This window comes from Schistocerca americana, chromosome 7 (genome assembly GCF_021461395.2).
Source record: "Schistocerca americana isolate TAMUIC-IGC-003095 chromosome 7, iqSchAmer2.1, whole genome shotgun sequence".
NCBI lineage: Eukaryota > Metazoa > Arthropoda > Insecta > Orthoptera > Acrididae > Schistocerca > Schistocerca americana.
The window spans coordinates 382,998,189-383,021,735 of record NC_060125.1 but is presented as its reverse complement, the minus strand read 5'-3'; the positions used below and the strand labels follow the sequence as shown (position 1 = coordinate 383,021,735).

At 44.2% G+C, this 23,547-nt stretch overlaps 1 pseudogene; it reads right to left on the bottom strand.

The window, feature by feature from the left end:
• Nucleotides 1-22,455: 22,455 nt before the first annotated feature.
• On the bottom strand, nucleotides 22,456-22,573 carry LOC124623297 (annotated as a pseudogene).
• Between the last annotated feature and the right edge of the window lie 974 nt (nucleotides 22,574-23,547).

The window sequence follows — 23,547 nt, the reverse complement described above, 5'->3', positions numbered from 1 at the left end:
TGTTACTGAACATAAATTTTACGCAGCTCAGTTTTTCCTAGTGTGGAACCACACTAGAGACTAGTCCAATAAAAATTCTAAGACAATGAAATGATTCCAAATATCAGCCAAGCTGCTCGGCGAGAATTGGTGTGCTAGATACATAGGGTCATAAATTTCCCGGACAGATTCAAAAAATGGCTCTGAGCACTATGGGACTTAACATCTATGGTCATCAGTCCCCTAGAACTTAGAACTACTTAAACCTAACTATCCTAAGGACAGCACACAACACCCAGTCATCACGAGGCAGAGAAAATCCCCGACCCCGCCGGGAATCGAACCCGGGAACCCGGGCGTGGGAAGCGAGAACGCTACCGCACGACCACGAGCTGCGGACCCGGACAGATTAATAGGTGGTTTTTATCAACAACTGCCGGCCTCGGTGGCCGACCGGTTCTAGGCGCTTCGATCCGGAAACGTGCGACTGCTATGGTCGCAGGTGCGAATCCTGCCTCAGGCATGCATGTGTGTGATGTTCTTAGGTTAGTTAGGTTTAAGTAGTTCTAAGTTCTAGGGGACTGATGACCTCAGATGTTGTGTCCCATAGCGCTCAGAGCGATTTGAACCATTTATCAACAACTTCTGTGCGACAAAGTAGCCGTAATATGGCATTACGAGGCACTTTTCGCACTCTGTACGCCTCGTACAAGTTTCTCGAGCGGGGTGAAGCAGTGGTTAGCACAGTGAGCTCGCAATGGGGAGGGCGACGGTTCAGATCCGCGTACGGCCATCCAGATGTATTTTCCTTGATTTCCCTAAATCGCTACAGGCCAATACCGGGATGATTCCTGTAAAACGATACGGCCGATTTCCTTCACCACCTTTGAAACATTCCGAGATTGTGCACCGTCTCTAATGACCACGTTGTCAACGGGTCGTTAAACCCTACTTTTCTTACTTCCTTCCTTCCTTCTTTCCTTCCTTTTCCTTCGAAAGAACCTAACCGAAACGCTTAATGAAACTTTGATTAGGTGAGGAAGTCAAGCAGCATAGCCTTCCCGTGCATCTAACCTTGACTAAAATTTCTGCCTAAGAGGATATTGAAAGGTAATGGTGCATTCCAACACCCATCGGGAATTTGCACGTGTTACAAGCGTGTCTGTCGAATGCGTGTGACCAAATCCAGAGGCAGAAAGGTGAGTTCGTATTTCTTTCAAAAGGAGGGCTGAACGATGCTTATGAATGAACGTACGTACATTGCGCACCTCCTGTAGCGTCAGCAGACTGACGGCCCTGATTTACAGATATTTTTCCTAGTTTTTATCAGCTATCTCACCTGTAAGTCACAGTTCACTTGTTTTAAACATCATCTATGCTCATGAGCGCACTTACTGCTATGTAGTCCCCTTGGTAACTGTTGCGTCATCCGGATTAAACTGAATTTCACATATCACGAAGTGCATACGCAGCTAGGGTAAGGTCGTCTACATGTTGATTGATGGCGTCCTAAGTTTTCTGACTAGGATTAATGTCAGATTATCTGCTACCCAAAAACCCTGATATCTGTGAAGCAATTGCTGAACCATCCAGACACAACTTGGGAGAGATTTAGGGACTCATTCGTTGCCAGAGTATACAGCTTACCTGTGGGGTCGGCTATGGGGTGCCATTTGTGGACAACAAGGTGGCACGATCTGACAACAGATTCCTATATTGCCATGGGCTTCCGGGGAGATTTTTCCACACGGAAAGAGAATTATCATAAACCTACTCAGTCTCGTGCCGCAACACGACGTTGCATGGACTCGACTGATGTCTGAAATAGTGCTGCAGGGAACTGACACCATGAACCCTGCAGGGCTGTCAGTAAATCCGTAAGAGAACGGGGGGGGGGGGGGGGGGGGGGTGGAGATCTCTTTCTTCTGAACAGCACGTTGCAAGGCATCCCAGTTATACCCAATAATATTCATGTCTGGGGAGTTTAGTAGTCAGTGGAAGTGTTTAAACTCTGAAAAGTGTTCCTATAGCTACTCTGTAGCAATTCTAGATGTGTGGAGTGTCGAATTGTCCTGCTGCAATTGCCCAATTCCGTCGGAATGCACAATGGACGTGAATGGATGCAGGTGACCAGACAGGATGCTTAAGTACGTGTCACCTGTCAGAGGTGTATCTAGACATATCAGGGGTCCCATATCACTCCAACTGCACACACCCCACACCATTACAGAGCCTTCAACTGTTTGAACTGTCCCTTGCTGACATGCAGGGTCCATGCATTCATGAGGATGTCTCCATACCCGTACACGTCCATCCGCCCGATACAATTTGAAATGAGACTCGTCCGACCAGGCAACATGTTTCCACTCATCAACCGTCCAATGTCGGTGTCGACAGGCCCAGGCGAGGCGTAAAGCTTTGTGTCATGCAGTCATAAAAAAAAGTGTCTCGATGGCCCTTCGTTTCCGAAAGCCCATATCGATGATGTTTGGTAGAATGGTTTGCGCGCTGACACTTGATGTTCCACCATTGAAATCTGCAGCAATTTGCGGAAGCGATGCTCTTCCGTCACGCTGAACGATTCTCTTCAGTCGTCGTTGGTCCCGTTCTTGCAGAACCTTCTTCCGGCCGCAGTGATCTCGGAGATTTGAAGGTTTACCGGATTTCTGACATTCACGGTACACTCGTGAAATGGTCGTACGGGAAGATCCCCACTTCATCGCTACCTCGGAGATGCTTAGCCCCATCGCTGTTGCGCCGACTACAACACCACGTTCAAACTCACTCAGATCTTAATTTCCTGACATTTTAGCAGTAGGTACCGATGAAATGAAATGATCGTATGGCATGCGGGGAAGTTCGGCCGCCGTATTGCAAGTCCTTTTTAGTTGACGCCACTTCGGCGACTTGCGAGTCAATGATGATGAAATAATGACGAAGAACACACAACACCCAGTCATCACGAGGCACAGAAAACCCCTAACCCCGCCGGGAATCGAACCCGGGACCCCGTGAGCGGGAAGCGAGAACGCTACCGCAAGACGACGAGCTGCGGACAGTAGTAACCGATACTTGTTGTCTTATATAGACGTAGCCGACCGCAGCACTTTATTCTGCCTGCTTCATATCCCTGTATTTGAATTAGCATGCTTATACGTGTCTTTGGCGCTTCAGCGTATTTATGTATGGTCAACATGTCCTCCTAAACTGCTGGATGGATTTCAACCAAACCCATATACCTCTCGGATGGGCATGAGGAAGCGTAAGGTACTGCTCGCAAGTACCCAGACTAAATTCATTCAATATTTGAGACTGAAAGGACTTACCGACTTGTAGAAAACTTTACTCATAATTTCAACCCGTTACGAAACTTTCACTCGCTGCCACCCCCGGCCTCCTTACCCCCTCACCCCTCTCCCTAGACACTGACACCTATATACATCAAATGTTTGATAAAGAGAGTCTTTCACGATTTGCGACAAACTGAAACATAATTTAAAACCTTTTTAAAACTTTTTTATCGCTTTCGCGCTTAACGTTAAATATTTAACACATTAACTGATGTGATACGCAGAAGTTTGAAGCTGTGTTATAAAGAGGAGAACGACTCTTTAAAGACTCGGGGGCTTACTATCTGGAGAGAGGCGATATTGGATTACCTACTACCTATATCCCATAGGGCTGGGAATGAAAAGGGAGTGACATTGAAGCAAATGAATTATTGTATGTATAAAAATACTGTGGGAACACTATTGCCAGTTTCAATCTGCTACTGCCAAAAACAACTGCCAGACATGCGTCAGTTCATATGTGTATTCGTGTACTATACCAATCCTAAGTTAGTTTATGAACATTAATACACGGTTTACGATCTCGTGATTGTTCATCATAACCCACTCGCTGTCGAAGTTAAAAACAGGTCTCCGTCGATGTACACTGAATTTATTTATCGGGAGAGTAATTAAACTTTACCGAGCACAGTGGACTCGCATTCGGGAGAACGATGATTCAGATTCACGTCTGGCCAACCAGATTTAGGTTTTCTGTGATTTCCCTAAATCGCTCCAGGCAAATGCCGGGATGGTTCCTTTGCAAGACCACGGCCGATTCCCTTCCCTATCCTTGACACCATCCGAGATTGTGCTCCGCCTTTAATGACCTCTAAGTCAAAGGTACATTAAATTCAGTCTTCCCTCCTCCTTTTAATTAAAATATTTCTCATCCATAACAAAACTTATTTCAAACAGGTATCTCCCAAAATACATGTTAGAATTAGAAAGATGTATGTGGATGCGCTCGGCATACATCTGTGGCTATGTAACCTGTTTTGCTTGAACACTAGTGGAACAACAAAACTTCTAGGGTTAAGCTTCAGACAGAAGACTCTGAAGGACTGTTCCAATATAAAAGTATCATCCGTCACGGAACTGGGTTACAGAAAGAAGGAATCAGATTCAGGTGCTGAAGAGCGAGCAGAATATAAAACATACGAAGACACGGCGGCGGTCAGTTGGAAGTCGTGATAAAACTTTTATACTGCCACATCAGTGCGTGCCGGCCTGGACAAGCGTGATGAATAATTCAGGCGGGTGGCGGGGACAAAGATTTATCTGACTGAGACCATCAGCTGGAGCAGATCCCGTCACAGAATTTAAAACGCGACTGTAAGGAACACTGTATGCTGCACTTGCGACCGGCAAGGTCTCTCAGAGCGTTTTTTTGTTTTAGTGCTGGGAGTTTACGTGCCGCTATCCGAGTCCCAGCGAGCAGCTCTGGATCACAAGGGACGCAGCCAACTGCAGCACGGACCAGGTATTAGGGAAACGTCCCATGGAGTGGCCGAATACCGTTGAAGTCTTGTACTATCGATTACATTGTATCTGAATGTGTTCACCCCCAAGCACAGATTTTATAGATTGACGACGTAATTTATATTACGGTATGATAACAGGGTATTATTCATGATATTTCACCTAACGTAATGCTGTGAATACTTTTATGAATCTGATGATGATCAGACGACTGAAAATGGTTGTATAAATAATTTCACCATCAGCTCAAGGTGGTAATATGATTTTTTTCTTGATATATTAGTCTTTTTTTCTTTATTGTCATTTTAATACCTTACAAAAGGTAGGCCGGCAGCAGCTTATCTACACTGCTCTTCGGCCACAGAAAAACAGACAGTAAAAATGGAGACAGAATAACAGGTGTACGTGGAGACATACATAAGAAATGAACTGAAGGGGTTCACGAAAGGCACTGATTGTACAAGTAAGTTCAGCAGTGGACACAAACGCAAACAAACAGATTCACACGTGAATGAAGAACTCTGAAGAAGAACATACTTAGACGAAGAGAACGTTGTAGCACATCGGTGATGATCTTTGACACTCTGAATACACTGAGGAGATGGGTGGGGGGGGGGGGCTGCCACTGGATGCAGGAGACAGGAAGGGGGGAAGGAGGGGGGGGGAAGCCAATGGGTGAGAAGAATGGTTAAGGGAAGGGAGAGGGAAGGGTCGGGTGTGGAAGCCCAGGGAGGGGGGAAGGAAGTGGGAGAACTGGGAGAGAGGAGGAGGGAGGGAGAAAGTAAGGTGAGGAAGAAGAGAGGGAGCCCTGGAGGAAAATGGGGGGAAGGTAGGAAAGGGAGTATTAGAGCTGATAGGAGTGGTATATGGATGCAATGAGGACACCTTCAGGAAGGGGGAGTTGGCGGAAGCCACCTTGGGCAAGGGCATGGAGTGTGTGAGGATGGAGAGCAGGTGGGATGCAAGAATATGGGTGCAGCAGCAGGATGGGCTGGGAGAGGATGGGAGAGACAAGCAGGTTGAGAGGATCGAGCTAGTGGGAGGTGTAGAGGATCAGTATCCATTAGAGTCATATGAGAAGTCTGGATGTCAACAGAACAGATACGCGAAATAAAGTGAGACTTTCCTCTGCTTTGTGTGTCGCACTGTCTACAATCGGTTCATACGCTCGCAAAGTGGCTAGCACAGTGTTGCTGTGGCACCACCTTGCTGAAACACCATGCCGTTTCACAAACGCCACAGCAGAGATTTTAACATATATTTACAAATGTGGAAACAGTGTATCGTTTAACACAGAATTGCGTGGAAGTATCATGTCTCTGAAGGCTACATCGATTTACGAAGTGTACATCCAAGGACTAACCTTCACGATTCTAAAGGAAACACTGGTAGTATTCACAGAGAGCGGTACGTTTATATCAACCATTTCCAACGTCAAATGCCACAAGAGAGGCATTTTGCTTCGTGGAAAGTTTACTGCTGAATTTCCGAGAGAGAGCATCCCGAGAAGAGTCAAGCTATAAATTATTCAATGTAACGCCTACAGTCGTCCTTGCCATGTTATTTATTATGTGGCTACTAGTTTCGATGCTTCAGCACACCATCTTCAGGCCTTAACTGACACTGAGGTGGGGGTGTAGCTCCAATCGTACACACGATTGGAGTGAAACTGGTTGTAGGTGTTCCATTTTATTACAGAAGAGAACGGCCAAACTCCTTCAAACATCCAATCAGAAGGATGGGCACATAAAAATCCGGGCTACGTATTGCTTCCTCCCTCACAGGTAGTAATGATTGCGTGGAGGAAATAAGAGAAATTAGATGTCAAATGTAATTTCATCGACAGTAATTTTTCCCACGTGCCATTGGCGAATGGAACAGCAAAGGGGGCTTGACGGGGGAGTTGGGCGATGGGGAGATTGTGGTACCAGAAGAACCCTGTGCCAATACGGTAAGTTGTAGATGCAGATTATAATATAATAAATCTGTGCAATATTTTAACCTCCTCTGTAATTTTCTATTGATTTCTTGGGCGCAGTCAGTTTTTGTCGATCGTGACTGTTTTTGCATTATAGTAATTGTTTAAATATTAAAATGGAGATAGTGTGAAATGCACTTAAAACATTTAAAGTCAGAAATTGAGGTAATGAAAGTGATAGGGTACCTCCTAATATCGTGTCGGACGTCATGTTGCCCAGCGCATTGCAGCAACTCGATGTGGCATGGACTCAACAAGTCTTTTTAAGTCTATTGCTGAAGTGTTGAGTCCTGCTGCGTCTATATGCACCCATAATGGCGGAAGTATTACCGGTGCAGGATTTTGTGCAGGAAATAAATTTAGATGGGAGTTATGCCGGGCGACCTTGGGAGCCAAAGCATTTGCTCGAATTGTTCAGAAAGTTCTTCAAACCATTGGCGAAAAATCGTGCCCCAGTGAAACGGCGCATAGTTGTCTAGGAACGTTAACTCAATAAATTTCTGCAAACGATCTCCAAGTAGCCCAGCACAACCGTTTCCAGTGAACGAGCAGTTCAATTGGACAAGAGGACGCACTCCACTCCATGTTAACGCAGCCCTCATCATTAGGGAGCCAACGCCAACTTCCACAGTGCCTTGTTCATACCTTGGCTCTATGGCTTCGTGGGGTCTGCGACACACTCGAACTCTACCATCAACTCTTACCAACTGAAGTCGGGATTCGTCTGATCAGGTCACGGTTTTCCAGTCGTCTAGAGTCCAACCAATATGGCCATGAGTGCAGGAGAGGTGCTGAAGGCGACGTCGTGTTGCAGCCGAGCCCGTTAACGCCGAACTTCTCCATGCTCTCCTAGAGGATACGTTCGTCGTACGTCTTTCATTGATTTCTGCGTTTATTTGACGCAGTGTTGTTTGTCTGACAGTACTGACAACTCTACCCAAATTCCCCTGCTCACGGTCGTTAAGTGAAGGCCATCGGACTCTGCATTGTCCGTGGTAAGAGGTAATGTCTCAAATTTGTTATTCTCAGCACAGTCCTGACACTGTGGATCTCGGAATACTGAGTTTCCTAACGATTTTCGGTATGGAATGTCTCAAGGGGCTAGCTCCAATTGCGGTTTCAGATTCGAAGTCTCTTAATTCCCGTAGTGCGGTCATAATCACGTCGGAAACCTCTTCACATGAAGCATCTGAGTGCAAATGACAGCTGCGCTAATGCACTGCCCGTTTATACCTTGTGTAAACGATACTACCGCCGTCTGTATATATGTATGTTGCTACCCCATGGCATTTTTTCATCTCAGTTTACAGTGTGTCAAAATTGCTTATAAGAAGCGGGTTTACTCTTCGGCTTCTGGGGATTGTGTTTCATTCTGCATAATATCAGTATGTAAGTAGGCTGTTTAGGTTTTTATTTTGGCAACGCCACGTAGCACTCTGTATGAAAATCACTGACTGCGCTGTGTGGAGTCTGAGGCTGGTCGGCATTGTTGCAATATTTGCCATTGTAGTGTTGGGCAGTTGTCTGTTAACAGCGTGTAGCGTTGCGCAGTTGGAGGTGAGCCGCCAGCAGTGGTGGATGTGGGGAGTGAGATGACGGAAGTTTGAGAGCGGACGATCTGGACGTGTGACCATCAGAGACAGTAAAATTGTAAGACTGGATGCCATGAACTGCTATATATATTATGACTTTTGAACACTATTGAGGTAAATACATTGTTTGTTCTCTATCAAAATCTTTCATTTGATAACTATGCCTATCAGTAGTTAGTGCCTTCAGTAGTTAGAATCTTTTATTTAGCTGGCAGTAGTGGCGCTCGCTGTATTGCAGTAGTTCGAGCAATGAAGATTTTTGTGAGGTAAGTGATTTGTGAAACGTGTAGGTTAATGTTAGTCAGGGCCATTCTCTTGTAGGGATTATTAAAAGTCAGATTGCGTTGCGCTGAAAATATTGCGTGTCAGTTTAGTGTTGATCAGAATAGGTAAAGAGCGAAAGGTCTGAGTACGTTCAGTTTTGCTCAGCTGTTTGAATATCGATAACGTAAGGGTTTTACCAGCACAGTAATTCATAAACTTTTCTAAGGGGACGTTTCAAGTACAAAGCACAGTGAAAGAACTTCTCAAAGGCCCTCTTAACGTTAATAACCGTATGGGAGAGCCCTCGCGGGGCGGTTCGGCCGCCGCTCCATAAGTTCTTTAACGCCACTAAGGCGACTTGCGAGTGAATGAGGATGAAATGATGATGAAAGACACACAACACCCAGTCATCTCGAGGCAGAGAAAATCCCTGACCCCGCTGGGAATCGAACCCGGGATCCCGTGCGCGGGAAGCGTGAACGCTACCGCAAGACAACGAGCCGCGGACCCCTCTGACGTTCTTGAGTATATAAACAGTTGTTAATTCATAAAGACACGTAAATTCAACATATGCAGCGTGTCTGATATAGATGATGCGATTCTGAAAGAACTTCAAGACAACGTAAATGTTTTACGAGTTCGAAAGTTCCTCTTTTGGGAGATATTTATTGCTTGAATATTTGCCATTTCTGTTACCACAGCCTTCGTAGCACACCCACACTGTAGGTCAACTGGCGTTTGTTGCGGCAGGAGGGGCAACCCTCCAGCAAATTATCACTGGATTTAATTTACCAATTTATGACAAAAGCAACCTTGAAGAGTGACGCAATCCCAAGGAAGGAGAGAGTCTTGTATAATCTAAACCTCTACCGCATGACTGTCTAGTAACCTACAGATCTCATCACCATCCAATTACATACAGGCAGCAATCGACATAAGGTTGTATTGCAATACAGATCCTACACTTTTACGGAGTACCATTTTGTCAAACAAGCAGGCATCAGCGTCAAGATTTCTCATGGGATAGCATCATCATGGTAACCCAAAACTTAGGTGTTACGGGTAAAGTCGGACACCTTATTGAAATTTACTTGTACGCAAAGAACACCGCGTCGTTGCTGAACGCACTGTCCTGAAATGGATGCAACGAACCGACTATATCACATAATTTAAGCCATCTGTTCGTATTAACGAAAGTAGATTGAGGCACTTAGGCGCAAATTTAAACAGTGTTCTGCTGACCTTTGACTATATTTCTTGACTCTGACTTTAACCTCATGACTGTGATTCTACTACGTTGTGCTGGTAACGTGGGAATGTACGCTCTAGGAATTTTAACGGTAAACCAGGAATAGATGCAGAGCACGCCTTTTGCACCTTCTGCCACTGGATTTGGCTGCACATCTCAGGGGCACTTTTTGGGCTTAGCTTATCCTCAGAATGTCAAACAAAATGCCTTTATACATAGTATGGTTTGAAATGTATACACACTCGACTGTTTTGACGCTATTCTTTGTATAACAGCTTCTGCAATTGACTTATGCTACATTAACATTCACTTTCTCCAATATTCCATGGCTAAATTTGCTGACCATAATTTATGGCACTGACGTAGTTTCTTGTCTGAAGTTCACGTAGATTATTGGACCGCTTAAGGAGTTCGTCATCATCATCATCATCATTTACATCAAGGACTGGACTTTTTGGTCCTTTCTGTCGCTTTCAGTTAGTCGCGCTATCTCTTCATTGATCTTCCTAAAGATCTTTTCCTCTTAACTTATATTGGTTTATGGCTTTAGTGATTCTGGCATCTGGCATGCGCTGTATATATTCTTTCCATCTTCACTAATATTCTTTTACTATGTCAGTTACATTTTGCATGTTCAGTTTAGTTCGGACTTCATCATTTCTCCTTCTAACCAACAAAATATATCCAGCCACGTATCTAACAAAATTCATTCCACATGCTTCTATTCTCTTTTCATCTCTCTTCTTGAGAGTCCAGTTTTAACATCCATAGACAACCTTATAGTAGAGTATCTCTGTGGACTTTCTTTGGTTCAACTGGCTCTGAGCACTATGGGACTTAACATCTGAGGTCATCAGTCCCCTAGCACTTAGAACTACTTAACTAACCGAAGGACATCACACATATCGATGCCCGAGGCGGGATTCGAACCAGCGACCGTAGCAATCGCGCCGTTCCTGACTGAAGCGCCTAGAACCGCTCTCTCAACGCGGCCGGCGGACTTTCTTTCCCAATGTTCTGCGTAAAGTACCACATCAGTAGTTACATATGTCTGACTTACTTTGTATTTCATTGTTCGCCTTGTTTATTGGAGGGTTGGAACTTTAATAGTGGCAACTATTTATTTACAGATAGTACAAAATAGATACGTGTTTCAAAGTTTTCCTGACCTTCAGAGTAGCCACCAGCATTGTGTAGAACCCGTTGCCAGCGATGTGACAGTCGTAGCATACTCTTAGCAGTGCCATTTGTGTTGACAGTTCGAGCGGCGTGGTCTATTGCCCGACGAATTTGTAACAGTTCTGTAGCGAATGCTGTGAAGTGTTTCCTTCAGTTTGGAAATTGAGCTGAACTCACGAGGGCTTAAGTCAGGTGAGTACAGTAGGTGTTATAGCACTCATGCCCATCAGTCAAACAACTCATTAACAGCTTGCACTGTACGTGCTTGAGCATTGCCCTGCAAAATGATGGTGAGGTCCTGCAGAAAGTGTCATCACTTCTGTCTCTAAACTGGTCGTAGGTTGTGTTCCAAAAAAGAACAGCATAGAGACAGAAGTGATGACACTTCGTGCAGGACCTGGCTATCATTTTGCAGGACAATGCTGAAGCACGTACAGTGCAAGCTGTTACCGATTTGTTTGACTGATAGGCCTGCTAAGTGCTACACCACCCTCTGCACTCCCCTGACTTAAGCCGTCGTGAGTTCGATCTCTAAACTGACGGAAACACTTCACGGGATTCGCTTAAGAGCTGCTACAAATTCGTCGGGCAATAGTCCGCGCCGCTCGAACTGTCAACACAACTAGCACTGCTAGAGTATACTACGACTTCCACTTCGCTGGCAACAGATTATACACAATGCTGGAGACTACTTTGAAGATAATTAAAACGCTGTACGAGCTGTAAATAAATAGTTGCCACTATTAAAGTTCCAAACCTCGTAAACTACATCCTGAATATTTAAATGTACTAACTTCATCTATGATCTACTTGTCAATGTGAATCTTAAGTGGCCTGGCCGTGTCCTAAAAATTCCACTCGTTTTGTCTTTGTGATAGAGAAGTTCAGGTTGCAGTCTCTGGCTATTTTACTTAAATTAAAGACAGTATCTTGTAGTCCTTTTCTTTGTGACTAATAATTACTAGGTCGTCAGCAAAAAGTAGTGTACGAACATCCATATCGTTATTTTAAAATGTTTTATTGTCTGTAACGAAGTTCTGGTTACATGGTCTATATACATATGAAAAAGAGTGGATGAGAGGAGACACCCTTGTGTAACTGCTATGTTTATTTCAGACGTATTATGTCTTCTGCCCCTTATTTTTATCTATTTTTTGTTGTTTATATAGAAACCCTGCACGTCTCTTATAACGTGAGATGAAATCCCTCTCGTTCTTAAAATTTCCCATAGTTTGTTTCAACTTACTTTATCAAACACCTTTATGTAGTCAATAAAAGCAAGAAAAGTTGGTAAACTGAATTCATGATGTTTTCCATTTGTTGTGTCATGGTGAAGACACAGTCCGAGCATGATCTGCGTTTCCGAAAACCATGTTAGGCACCAGATAGTACAGTTTCAGAGACTGGCGATAGCCGTTTTGTTAAGATTCTAGCATACAATTTATAACATGAATTCAGAAGCCTAATGACTTCTATAGTTCTGACATTCATGTCTGTTTCCTTTCTTTGAAATTGGACATATGTGAGCTACAGTCTACTCTTCAGGTATTTAGCCACTTTGCCAGCACACATTCATAAATTCGAATATTCTTATTTCTGCAATATTTGGCGCATATTTTATCAATTCTATGTAGATTTTGTCATATTATGGAGTCTTCCTGTTCCTGCTAGACGCAATTGTATCCTGTAGTTCCTTCAACGTTCTTAAGTCTACGATCCTTCCCGGTTTAGACACAACCACCTGTGTATCCTGCACAGCCGTCCATAGTGTTTTATGGTATTGTAAGTAATTAGATTCAAATACTGTGTTCATTTAAAATTTCTCCTCATCCTCTTTGTTTAAATGTTTCATTATTTTCTATTCTTTGTCTTGTCTTCCTCTTACATCATGTTCAACATCTGTAATATGCTTTCCCCAAAGAAGGATTTTAACTTTTCTGATTTTCCTTTTGACTAGAGCTGATTTTCTTTTATAACCTACTCTGAGCTCTTGATCGTTTGGAGAATTCAACGAGACTACTTATTTCATCATCCCAATGTTGCAGGTCCCTTTCGAAAAAAAATTTTTACTTTCTCCCGAGCTCTTCTGGTGCTGTATTCATTAGTATGTCTTTATATTATTCGACTCCTATTTTATGTTAATCGCTTTTATAGTTAAAATTATGTATTCTTCAAGTCTCTTCTGATATAGTAACCGGATATTCTCTACTTGAAGTACATGTACTTCAAACGTTACATCAAAGTTATTTTGTTTCTGTTCCGAAGATACCTTACACTTTTTTGGAGGCTAGCAAGAAATAGTCTGAAGAGAGATCAAGACGTCTGAAAACCCTTGCGTCTTGCACTAACGGTCAAATCTTCTCATCCGCAGTTAAGTAGGTTATAATTGTGCCAGAGCCTCTAGCTAACCAGGTATATTCGTGGAACTGTTGACGCCTGAAGAATGAATTTGTTATTCTTAGCTCACTGGTTAATGAGAACGTCATCAGTCTACATCCACTATCATTTATTACACTTCCCCTAAAAACCCATAAAGTTTGCCATGCTGTTTTACCACCCTTGTATGTAAATCTCCTGCTAGTATCTGATGACCATTTTTGTTAATCTCATGGCAAGATGCCACAGAAATCTTCAGAGTTGCCATCCCATCCCTCATCTGGGGCACATACTACAGTTACCAATATATAACCTCTTGGCATCTTTATTCTGACCACAACTATCCGTTCATTGATGAAGATGTAAGAGGTTATTTTGCTTGTTTAAGTCTTCTTCCACAGAACAGCAACTCCATCAAAGGCTCTTTCCTTTACTCCGCTGCAGATCATGTCATACCTATTTATTTTTGTGGAACCTCTTGATTTCCGTTATGGTGGCCTGGTAATATTTGAGCTTTCAGACTGCGAACCTTCCAAGTACCCATTTTGAATACACTGTCCATTCCTAGTTTGTTCCTGTTGTATTCCACCGTTGTCTTAAATTTATCGATCCGGCTTGTTTTATTCCAGAGACTCTGTGTAATATTGTGATTCCTCAATTACAGGAGGCCGTCCTCAAGCCAGGGTAGCTAAATGTTGGGAATGCCACCTTTAGGAATTCCAGCACACCTGTTTTTTTTATGCTGTCTCCCTTTTGCTTTTACTGCGGTTTTGGATCCGTCTCTCCAAATATTGTAGGATGTCCGTCCCTGTTTTTCATGGAGATAGTCTCCTCTAAGAGAGTTGGCTTCCCGAGATCTAGGAGCCCTCCCTATCGCACTGTGTTGTGGACAGCTCTTCATCTGACTCCTGCCAAGAGACCTGCCTGGCTTGGCTGGTCCTGGCAGGAACCTTATCTCCCTCCGGCAGAGCTCTCTGGGTGCAAAAACACCCTCGTCAACAGTAAGGTGGCAGTCCCCAAGGAGGCTGAAGGATTTCCCTGTTCTAAAAATCCACATGTGCACACCACAGGTAACAACGCTTGTAATCATTTCCTCCATCTAGTAAACACCTGACCAAATAAGGGGGTCCCACAATTGTCTGCCCGACAACGGAGATCTATAAACACGCAACCTAGATCGTCACAGAATCGTGTGAGCCTCTGGCTTAAGCCTTCAACTCGGCTCCAAGCAATGGACTGCTACTGTTTCTGGGAACTATGCTTCAAAACTCTTCTTCCTAAGTGCACGCAACCAGATAGCTGTCTTCACCCATGTAGTCAGCCACCTTGAGGGACGAGGTTGAACTCTGAACCCAGGTGGCAGATGTCACTCGTGCAGACATGAGCCACGACTACCAGCCGATGTCGATCAGTGCAATCAATCGCTACCAAAGCCGTCTCCACATGTGGAACACGATCTCCCATAAGTGGAGCAGAGTAAACAGTGTACTTTCTCTCGACCTGCCCACTCTATCATCTAAGTGGTTTCATCACCCACTTAACGGTAGAAGTCTCAATGACAAACAGTTCCATCATCTGTACTTGTCTGGATATTTCAAGAAGAATGGTCTGTCTTAACTGCTGAACAGTCCCATTCTGCCTCAGATGTGTTTTCAGCAGTGGAAAGTACCTAAAACCGGCTTTTAAAGCCTAAGAGGACAGCCGTGCGACCAGTAACCACTTTTGCCCTCTGCCAAGGATTTCGTAACCACGTCACTGCATGCCACTGACAGTCAGGTGATTGTCAAGGGGCCAAAACGAGCGAATAGAGTGACCTGGAGCGTTATAATAGGCACCAGAGGTACCGAAACATTCGTCTTGGATGCCCCATCAGCTCTGAGCCCTGGGCAGCAGCCAGAAGATTGCCGAGCATAGCCAACGTAGCGTCCATCTCTCTACAGACAGTGCCCGTTTCTCCCTGTGTCCGCACACAACAAGGCAGTCTTGTCCATTTGTATATATCACAGGCAATATACACAAATCCAAGCAGTCGCTGGGCGTCTAACTACTGCTGCTACCCTGCTTTCGGTTTTTACTGTACTCCAAAGTAAGCTTACACGATGTAAATGCAGCAGCTTTTATGTAAAAACTTAGAATATATTAGTATGTACTAAACGACACAACAAAATACACAGGTGCAATTCATTTCTTCGCAGGAGCACATGAGAACGATATGCTCTATATAAATAGAATCTCCTGCTCCACCTAACGTGTGTGCTGGGTTTTCACATTGAAACCTCACACTGCAGAGGACGAAATCAGATGGTTAACCATGCCAGGGTAGTGGTCCTGCTCCACATATCTATCGTGGACCATGCTGCGGTATTATACGTCGTCTTACATCAACAGCAAAATTTGTAGTTCTGTGCCGATGCTATCATTGTCACATGTCCGACACCTTTGAATGTCGTGCGCAAATTTCCCGCGCCAGTGCAACAGTGTGGAGCGACCTGCAGTACGCAGGTGTCGCCCTCTGCCGACTGCCACGAGGGGCGGCCGGAGCCAGCTACGTAGAGAACAGCTGCAACCAGCCCAAGAACGGAGCCCCGGACTCCGTCAATCTGCTACACGACGTGTTCCGTACAGAAGATGCCTTTAGTCGGTATCGGTGACAGCGTGGATAGTACCAACCATTAACGCTTTTGAGATATAGTGAGCTATGGTGATTGGAACGGTCGTCGCCCAGGGATCTGAATACCGGGCGTGTCCTAGGTGGCTCAAACTATGAGCAAGGGGAAGTCCGAAATCTTGTCATGTTACTAAAATGTACTGTATTCAGATGGTTATTTTCGTCTTCCTTCTATAGACAAATTCTGGTAGTTGTGTTTCCCTTTGTAACTGCTTACATTGAGCAAAGATAGACGAATAAGGAACTGCAGTAATTTTGATGGGATAAGATCACGTGTTATATTCACGTCTGGTTGCAAAGTTTTCTTACCTAAATTACATTAAATGTTTCATTGTATTTAATTAAGCCCCCATGCAACTGTTGGTGTATTGTTTTAAATCCATTATTTCGTGTTGGTTTCAATGTTTGAGTTTAAAAAAAATTTGCTTAGAACTGTTGTATTACGCCTACGTTCTCACTCCCAGCCCTTCCGTTTAATGCTACGTTCCAAGTTCCCCATCACGCAACTACCACATTCTTGAGCCACTGACTACGGATGAAATATAAGCCCAGCTGGACGGGGTCTATGGTATCATGTATCATCGATATCACTGCACAGGCTTCGTGTAGTCAGTAACGGAATTGAAAGTTTATGTCGAATGCTGACAGTGGTCGCGCAGCATCTGGCGGAACCAATGGTGCATGCCCACTGAGCCACCGCTCCAGTAGCTCTGACTTTGAGCGCCCCTGCCACCGCGATATGGGACAGCTGGCGGCAGCCACTCACTCCAGTTCCACCTGGAGCCTGTTTACTAGGATACCATCAGTCGCGCTTAGTACAGCGAGTCTCTTCCTAGATGACACTGGTAGGTGGATTCTGTTTCCTACTATTTGCAATGATCCTTCGCTTGGAGAAATACAAGTTAAGTAAATCTTCTCCTTGGCATGTTACCGTGTTCGCTAATCATTTCTGCTCCTGTGCAGCTTCCCAATAACGACACCACACTGTAGCCCACCACTCCTTACCGTTATGTATGATACTGTACATAACGGGGTCTTAAGCGAAGATCTTGTGTTACAGTTTCCGCTAAACAGAAAAATATTTCGTTGTGAAGTCAGCAGCTGCTCATAACCATACATTCGCTATTGTCTTGCAAATGTCTGCTTTGTGAACCCATGTCTACTGGAACGTTTTTAACTCTCTTATCGTATATTTTCAGAAGTCCGACCCCATAGCTGACTATTCAGTCCGAATAGCTGCCCTGTGAGGATCACAGGTTCGATTCCTAGTTCTGCCAGGGGCTTTTTCTTGGTGGGAGGACTGGGGGCCACTCAGCCTCCTCATGCTAGCTCAGGAGAACCTTGTTTGAGAAGTACCTACACCAGGTCACCTACCCCGATAACGGCCTGGAGAGCGGTCTGCTTACCCTTCACCTCTTCATACAGCATCAAGACACCATTTCGTGGGGATGACTCGGAGAGCAATGCTTCTGCTGCTGCTTCTGTCATTCTTCCCTCTGTTGCTCCCTGATCGTAATATTAGCTCAGTGGAAGTATCAAGAAATAACACTTGAGTAGTATTTACGAGTCAACATTGTAGGCCATAGCTCTTGACAACTAAGACAGCGAGGGATACTGTACGAGTTATGCCACCTTGATCTTATTAGCTTCAGTGAGCTGATTCGAAGCGAAAGTCGCCCAACTTTCGTTTCCTCAACTGTTTTACGTTTTGACGACTGCAAATGCTGGTAGTTGGTACCAGTGGCGAGAAGTAAACAGTTTTGTGTAATATTTGAACCAAGCTGTTATGACTACGCCTGATTATTTATCATATGATAATACATGTACAAAGATTAGAATATACTACATGTCAACATTTAAACACAGCTCTCCAGGGTAAAATAACACAAAAGACAACAGCCATATACGGGTATACATTATATACATGTATTTTACCACATCACTCGTCACTATCGGGAGATTCAAAAGGATCCTTGTAGGCCCGTGCGACATATGTTGATACAACATGTCTATCTGTCGTTCCTCACCACGGTTAAACGATGATGATGAAGATTTGCCCCACTCTGGAGAGTGTCAGCACACCTTTTTCGGCATGTTCGGTTGCGGTTCAGGGTACTCCGATCTGTCCAAGGCGGGTCACATCCAGTAGGTCTCTTCTGCATTCAAGACAGTTTCAGGTATTGTGGAGGACAGTTTTGTTGACAGCAGTGTTTCCATTCATGGACGAAAATGAATTTTCTTGAGACTCCTGGCTGCGATACGAGTGGGATGTCTCCATCCCAGTCTTTTTCTCCCCGCAGGAAATACGTCTTCAGTAGTGGAACGTCGGTGTTATCAGCAGTCTCTTCCGTCTGGCATCAGGAAGCGGAATGTGGCTCAAGATAGGTAACCAGTATGTAGGAGTTATGGCAACGGCCTTGCCACAGTGGATACACCGGTTCCCGTGAGATCACCGAAGTTAATCGCTGTCGGGCATGGCCGGCACTTGGATGGGTGGCCATCAAGGGGTGCGCTCAGCCTCTTGATGCCAATTGAGGAGCTACTCGACCGAATAGTTGCGGCTCCGGTCAAAGAAAACCATCTTAACGACCGGGAGAGCGGTGTGCTGACCACACGCCCCTCCTATCCGCATCCTCATCTGAGGATGACACGGTGGTCGGATGGTACCGATGCGCCACTTGTGGGCTGAAAACGGAGTGCATGTAGGAGTTGATCGTATAGATCCACTAATAATATGCGTGGCATCTTCAAATTGTACGTCTATCTTTTTTATGTGTGCACTATTAAACCGGGCAGGGGCAGAGTACTCTGCTGCAGAGTATACCATAGAATTTTGTTTCTGGTTTTGAACTTAGCTGATGTACACGTCAAATGCTCCTTAAAAGAAATTGCCCTATCTAACGTGATCCCAAGTTATTTTGGATTCATATTACGATGAAATTTATCTCCCTTCAAACAGACATGAAGGGTTCTATCTGCCAGTCAACTATGCAGATGAAAGCATGAAACTTCTGTTTTATTTGAAGTTGGTTATAATCTCCATTTACGTCAGCATTGGTTTAAGATGACTAGATCAGAAGTTAGGATTTCTTCAGTTGTTTCAAGGATTTTGTATTGGGTTATTGCCCAATCGTCGACGTAGCCAAACTTTTTGGACTGTATTGGAGGAGTATCAAATACATATGAATTAAACAAGAGAGGAGCAAGGACGGATCCCTCTGTTGATCACGCTTAATGAGTGATTACGGCCTCAAATTCGGCGTCGGCCCCTGGACGTCTTGGACTCTCCTGCTATCGACCGCAGAGGTCCTCCGTCGTCTTTTGGTAAACAAGACGGTGGGGGATCGGCATCCCCCCCCCTTCCCTCCCCCCGAGGGAAGGAGCCACCAAGGTGGCAGCCGGGCCTAACGAGGGCGACTCGTTATAAATTTCCGCCGCTGCTACTCCTCGAGACGCCAGGCCCCTGCCAACCGGCGGTCGCGCCAGCGGCCATTTCTTTGGCCAGAAATGAGGGCTGCGACGGCGTTCCGTCGCTCAACGGTAGCCACAAATCGGCTTCGCTAGCGTCAAACCACGAGCATTGCTTCGCTTCGATATTAATGTAGCTTTCGTCTTTGTTCAGTGTGCGAGTTTCGTGTTGATAATATCTCAATGGGCGTAACGAATTACGTGGACGAGACAACCAGGCGTGGATCCAAAGATCTCATGACCTTCCACAAACCAACATGTAATTTTTTTCATATATTAACGTCGAAATTTTTCAGCTAACTTTCGAAGAATACAGGATGTTTCACTGTTCCTATTCCAGGCTCTGTAGGTTGTAGAGGGGACTTAGTAGATGAAGTTCTGATAAGGAACCAATGTTTCGACTACAAAATAAGGATCGGATCACTCTAATATCTCGCGCTTCAGGATCCGCAACAAAGAGGGCGCCATCCTAAGTTCCTATTGTAATTGCATCACATTTTCATTTTCGACCAACTACAACGACGGCTGCGAGAAACTGGTACGTTCGCAACAAAGGAGGGTTGGTGCTCCACGGATGCGCCGCTCTATCGAATTTGGTGAGTGTCCTTCTTCACGTTGAAGAGAACCCAACGACGAATACTTGAAACCATGCCTGTGCCATAGGGGTTATATGGAACGCACTGGTCAGAGCTAATTGTCTCCATTAGTACACTAATACTGACTATGAAAGGGTTATCTGTATTTACTTTTTTAGGAGAAGAAAAACTTTTTAGCCAGGATCGCAATAAAGCACTGTAGTGTGGATACCCAGTTTCGATAAACTATGTTACCATCATCAGATCTTCGCACAGCTTACTACAAAGATCTTGTGCCAGATGCAAATCCATTAAATCTCCAGATCTCATACTTTTTGCATCTGGAGATTTAATGGAAGGATTTTCAGTGGATCTGGCACAAGATTTTTTATAATAACCTGTACGAAGATCTGAAGATGGTAACATGGTTTACCGAAAGCGGGTATCCGCGATACAATGTTTTATTGCGATCTTGGCTAAGAAGTTTTTCTCCTTCTCAGAAACTAATTGTCTCCGCTGTGGGCTTACTATGAAGTGGGAGTTTTGGAAGTGATCCGACCTTCAAACGGCACGTTTCCTGATTTGGGTGCCTCATATAAGGTTTATGTACTATGTGCCCTCTGCAACCCCTAGAAACATAAAACGGTAATTATGATACACCTTGTATATTATGAAGATAACTGAGAGTTTCAAAAATATGAAGAATTTCTAAAAACTTAGAAGCTTCGCTTAACACAGTGCAATTGTCAGTAGGTTGGCTGAGGTTAATCACTTAAACTGGTTAACTGCCTGAGAGGCTGCCAGAAACATTCCCGCAAGGAACAGGCGCAAGTTCAGAGGCTGATCGCACCTCCTTGACGCTTCTGCTAAAGCAAGATTACTAAAATGTGCAACAGTTTCACTTTAAGTAAATATTAAGATTAATCACTGAAAGAAAAACATTAAAATTGACTGGAGGAGACGACCATTGTTGATCGTGGGTACTTTTTTGTTAGTAGCCAAACTGAGTTCTAGAGGAATGCTGTAAAACTTAGAAACACCACCATCAGTTTTGAGGGGCAGATATCTGTTATTTACGGGTGAAATGGAATCATGACATGGAGACTGTAGCTAGATCACTTAAGGTTCCGCGTTTTCATTCAAGTTTGCAAAGCGCTTCGTAATGATCGGCAATTAATCGTAAAGTCGCTGTAGTAAGTAAATGCCAGAATACCAATTCTATTCGGCTATTGCGTCTCCATGCCACGTTTCGTTAAGCTCGTATTGGTTGTTGACGGTAACAAATGGTTCAAATGGCTCTGAGCACTATGGGACTTAACATCTATGGTCATCAGTCACTTAGAACTACTCAAACCTAACTAACCTAAGGACATCACACAACACCCAGTCATCACGTGACTGTAACAATAAAGCATTAGAATATTTCATTCATCTCACATCTATTAGGAGAACTGTTAGAATGAGAACTTCATGGGACTTAACTAACTTCTATTAATTTAATTGCAAACGATACTAAAGCTAATACATGACATTTAGAACCCATTTGTGTACAGAAAAAAAGATTAACTAGACTAAGATCCTGTTCATTTTTCCAGACGACTAACAATTGCATACAGCAAGCGAGAAATATCTTTGAAATATTAATTATGAAATAATAATTAAATTTCACAAAATTAATTGAACTAAATTATTTAGATTTTAAGTTATTTACAGTAAATAAATAGATATGTGCACATCATTGTGCTTTCCGTGGTGTTTGTGAGATCCAGTTTACATAAAATTACATGGGTCTCTCCATGTAATGTTTCATGCTCTCAACCACAAATCTGATAGATCATGAAATGAGAGCTGGCGGTTTCACATTCGTATAGTAGCTGTTTTTATGAGTCGTATTTTACTTGTACTCGATTTCGGTGTTACATTACGCCACCTTTTGGCTACAATACAAGGTGATTCACCTACCCCTACCACTGAGTTTTGTGCAACCCGCGATGCCTTCAAACACCGCGCAAAAGATTTCCACATATTCTCGCTTGCTGTATGCAATTGTTAGTCGTCTGGAAAAATGAACAGGACCTTTTTGTAGGAAATTTAAAACCAAACTTAAGTCCGTTGGAACAGTTCTCGAAAGGCCCGACGCTACCGATCGGTCGCCATGTCATCCTCAGCCCACAAGCGTCACTGGATGCGGAGATGGAGGGCCACGTGGTCAGCACACCGCTCTCCCAGCCGTATGTCAGTTTCCGAGACCGGAGCCACTACTTCTCGATCAATTAGATCCTCAGTTTCCCTCACTAGGGCTGAGTGCACCTCGCTTGCCAACAGCACTCGGCAGACCGGATGGTCACCCATCAAAGTACTAGCCAAGCCCGACAGCGCTTAACTGTGGTGATCTGACGGAGACCGGTGTTACCGCTGCGGCAAGGCCGTTGACTTCCTAGGAAATTTAATGAATAAAATTTTGTTCTGCTATACATGTGAACATGGTTTACAAGTTATTCAAGATAACGCATTTGAATGACTTGTTTGTAGGTTTTCTAGAAAAGTTCTAAGACTACGGCCTCTTGCGAAAACGCTTCCCAGTACAAAATTTGAGTGCATTAAATTTCCTACAAAAAGAGAAAATCCTGCTCGTTTCTTCTGTAACGCTAATGGCTTAGATACAGCGAGCGAGAGAATATATAAACCTTTTGTGTGAAACTTCCTGACAGATTAAAACTGTGTGAAGAATCGAGACACGAACTCGGGACCTTTGCGTTTCGCCGACAAAATACGACTCACGAACTGTCCTCACAGCTTCAGTTCTGCCAGTACCTCGTATCCTAATTTCCAAACTTCACAGAAGCTCTTCTGCGAACCTTGCAGAACTAGCACCCTAGGAAGAAAGGATATTGCGGAGACCTGGCTTAGCACAGCCAGTGGTATTTAAAGGCCTTGTGGGCTGCATAAAACCCAGCGGCAGGGGTAGCTGAGTCACCATATGTGTTCTCAGGTCATCACTTGGATACTGGATAATCAATATTATACTTCTTACAGAGGTTACGAGAAATCGATGTTTGCTGTGCTGGACGTTGTTTCCTGCTTGTGCTGTGGAAAGTAGCAGCGTATCCGTTCATAATGGTAGTATGAACAGTATGAAACCACTTATGAGTAAGACTTTACACGTCCTCTGGCCGGGATGCGTGCACTGATTCACTTGGGAAGCGTGTCATGAAGCTGTTGTATCATCTCCTGGGAAAGAAATTTCTGATCATGTCCTTTCGGAAGACAATGTTTTGCGAGAGTGAATCATGGACTGTGGGCAAACCGAAACAGAAAATATAAGCATTTAAAATGTGTTGCTGCAGAAGAATGATGAAAATTCGATAGACTGATAAGGTAGGGTCTAAGGATGAGGAGGTTCTCCGC